This window comes from Haliotis cracherodii, unplaced genomic scaffold (assembly GCF_022045235.1).
Source record: "Haliotis cracherodii isolate W230 unplaced genomic scaffold, xgHalCrac1.p SCAF_13, whole genome shotgun sequence".
Taxonomy (NCBI): domain Eukaryota; kingdom Metazoa; phylum Mollusca; class Gastropoda; order Lepetellida; family Haliotidae; genus Haliotis; species Haliotis cracherodii.
The window spans coordinates 11819964-11824114 of NW_027266268.1; positions in this window are offsets into that span (position 1 = coordinate 11819964).

Sequence of the window (4151 nt, forward strand, 5' to 3'; positions counted from 1 at the left end):
GATGACGTGCATCAACCAAGTCAGCGAGCCTGACCACCCGATCCCGTTAGTCGCCTCTTACGACAAGCATAGTCACCTTTTACGGCAAGCATGGGTTGCTGAAGAGCTATTCTATCCCGGAATCTTCACGCTTATATGTACACGAGCGGATGATTATATTCTAAGGTGTTATCGCATTCAGATCTGCAATGTACATGCGAGTTGTCTAATCACTACCTGTGTTATCAAAGTGTACATAGTGTGTTGTTTCTTGTTGGAAATCCCTAAATAAAATAATCGTGGAATACAGATATATGTTAATTTTTACTGATCTCTAGCAGAAAATAATGGTGTTAGTGTGTTATTCCGTGGATAGTGCTGTGGAGATTCCATGTCAGAACAGATGCCCCGTGTCCGTCATGAGAGTGAGTGAGTGAGTGAGTGAGTGAGTTGGGTTTAACACCGCTTTTAATAGTATTACAGTTATATCTGGCAAAAGAAAGTATTTACCCATGTTTGATGGTGGCTTAAAATGTAACAAACCGAGAAATGGTTATTTGTTGGTTATGTATTTGATACGGGTATCAATGATAGGTTTGCAGTGTTTCGGCGACTGTTTTCAGCGTAGTAACGTTTCGATAACAATTGAATGTTTTTGCTTAAATCCAGTTTTTAAGTGTATACATTCTTTTGCTCGGCAATTGTGATGGGGCATTGCTGACCAGGAGTTAGGCAACATTCAAAGACTCATTGATGGGATCGTGCTGTCATCACCCAGCCATCCCACACCATCTGTCTTGGTATATGTAGTTCTACTTGCCCTTCGGTGTTATTGAGATCACACATGCTATATTTTCTCAACCACCATTTGATATATAGCAACGAACACATCACCAGTCCACATGGAAGTCGATATGGAGCAGAGAACTTCCGCCGTCCATGTAGCCACTGATATTAGCAGCGTTATGTCAGGACTTGATGAGGAATGACTTTGACAGGTGTACATACATCCATATATGTCCCAGGTATAACTAGTTACCATGGGGATGCAACCAGACAAACCCTAGACACAGCCATGGTACTCCTAAGCTAGAGTGAGGTGTTCCTGAGGTACATTCAAGTATTCTCTAGGTACAACCAGATATTCTCTAGGTACAACCAAGTATTCACTAGGTACAACCACGTATTCTCTTGGTACAAAATATTCTCAAGGTGCAACCAGATATTCTCTAGGTACAACATGCTCTGTGTACAAAGTATTCTCATTGTGCAACCAGGTATACTCAAGGTGCAACCAGATATTCTCTAGGTACAACCAGGTATGCTCTAGGTACAACCAGGTATTCTCTAGGTGCAACCAGGTATTCTCTATGTACGACCAAGTATTCTCTAGGTGCGACCAAGTATTCTCTAGGTACAACCAGGTATTCTCTAGGTACAACCAGGAAAGCTCTAGGTACAACCAGGTAAGCTCTAGGTACAACCAGGTATTCTCTAGGTACAAATAGATATTCTCTAGGTACAACCAGGTATGCTCAAGGTACAACCAGGTATTCTCTAGGTACAACCAGGTATTCTCTAGGTAGCAACAGGTGTTCTCTAGGTACAACCAGGTAAGCTCTAGGTACAACCAGGTATTCTTTGGGTATAACCCGGTATTCTCTAGGCACAACCAGGTATTCTCTAGGTACCAACAGGTGTTCTCAGATACAAATAGATATTCTCTAGGTACAACCAGGTGTTCCCTAGGTACAATCAGGTAAGCTCTTGGTACAACCAGGTAAGCTGAAGATACAACCAGGTATTCTCTAGGTACAACCAGGTGTTCTCTAGGTACAACCAGGTAAGCTCTTGGTACAACCAGGTAAGCTCAAGATACAACCAGGTATTCTCTAGGTACAACCAGTTATTCTCTAGGTATAACCATGTATTCTCTTGGTACAACAGGTTTTCTTTAGGTACAACCAGGTTTTCTTTAGGTACAACCAGTTATTCTCTAGGTACAACCAAGAATTCTCTTGGTACAACCAGGTATTCTCAGGGTACAACCAGATATTCTCGTGATACAACCAGGTATTGTTTCGGTACAACCAGATATTCTCTTGATACAACCAGGTATTCTTTCGGTACAACCAGGTATTCTCTTTGTAGATCCAGGTATTCTCTAGGTACAACCAGTTATTCTCCAGGTACAACAATGTATTCTCTTGGTACAACAAGGTATTCTCTTGATACAACCATGTATGATCTAAGTACAACCAGGTATTCTCTTGATACAACCAGTATTCTTTCGGTACAACCAGGTATTCTCTAGGTACAACCAGCTATTCTCTAGGTGCAACCAGATATTCTCTAGGTGCAACCAGGTATTACCCTGGTACAACAAGGTATTCTCTAGGTACAACCAGGTATTACCTGGGTACAACAAGGTATTCTCTAGGTACAACCAGGTATTCCCTGGGTACAACCAGGTATTATCTAGGTGCAACCAAGTATTCTTTAGGTACAACAAGGTATTCTCTGGTACGACCAACCAGGCATTCCCTTGGACCTACCAGGTATTCTCTAGGTCTAGATCATCTTCCTGTGCCCAGTCAAGATGATCTGATCAATAATCAAGATCTATATTGTGATAAAACAGGTCGTACATTTCAAAGGGCATCAAATCACATGTGCACCTTGATTAAAAACATGACAAGATTTGGAAAATATCTGCTTACACCCAGTTGATGGTACACATGCTTTGCAAATCCTGCAGTCGACCAAAATCTGCATGACAGTTTACGAACCGGATTTTGATTTCATTACGCGAGTTTGATTGACCTATGCATAGACTTTATACAGGACACAGGAATATTACCAGATTCTTACTGGCTGCAGTTCTGAACAACATTCACTCACTCACTCATTATAATACCAACAATGTAAAGAATTGAACACAATAATGTAAGAAGCCCTTTATTAGTCACATTGCCAATATAACATTGAACACATGACAAAATATACCGAAACACAGACATATGTCAGGTCGTAAGATATCTCTATAAATAGAGGTAACATGCAAAATAATCCACTGGTCACATCATAGCAAATATAGCTTATTCATGTAGGCCAAATGTCAAAATACAAAATAATAACAAAATGCAAATGTTTGATGCATGGAAAGATTGTTAATTTAACCCTGGCCCCTACACATCCAAACACATGACCCACGACCTTTGGTGATTAAAAAACAACAACTATATTTGAAAGTAAGCTTGAGAAACCCCTAGACATTGGTCAAAGAAGCATGGAACTTGATAACTAGCAGGCTTCTGTGTTCCTAAACAAATCAGTTTATTGTCTGTTTAGATCTTTCAATAGATCTATCAATTAAAGGAATTACTGAACAAGAGCTTGACTCTAATTTGGTTGTATCAAAATAGGAATCAAATATTTTCTCTACTTTTTTCCATTTGTCACTAAGCTTGAAGCTACTTTCTATCTTGAATATAAAACCTCAAGGAAGCGAGTTGGCTTTGTACGAATCAAGTATTTAGTTTGAGATGAACAATCACATAAAACCAGCTTGAATCTATAAAAAAATAGAATATCTAACAATGCTTGTCACACATGGCATTATCACATCTGGTGACATGTTAGAACTGAAATTTTCACTGATAAACACACTACTCCTGAAAACGTCAATTCTGACCACAACACTCATGAGATGAACAGTGCGTATGTATTGACAACCGCCATTACATTTTAGCTATTTATCATGTCCTTGACATATACCTGGAATCACAAGTCACTACATGTTGCAAAGCCAGGTTTCCAGACTAACAGGGACTCATTGTATACAGTTCCACATCAGGTGTGCATTATGGGTGTCCATTTGGAAAAAAAATACAAAGTTGAAATAAAGGACAAAAGTACGCAATAATAGTCAAATGTTACGAATAATGTATTAAATGTTACTAATAAAGGTCAAAATACCAAACATACACTGATAAAAATTGCACACTATTAACAGTCAAATGTTACAAAAAGACGTCATATGAAAAGAAAGAACAATGTGTACGAAAGAATGTCAGTGGGCACAAAAGGACTCTAAACTGCTAAAGGACCTCTTGACAACAAAGAACACCAGATGGCGCCGCAATTTGTGAAACATTCCAAGAATATTCCGC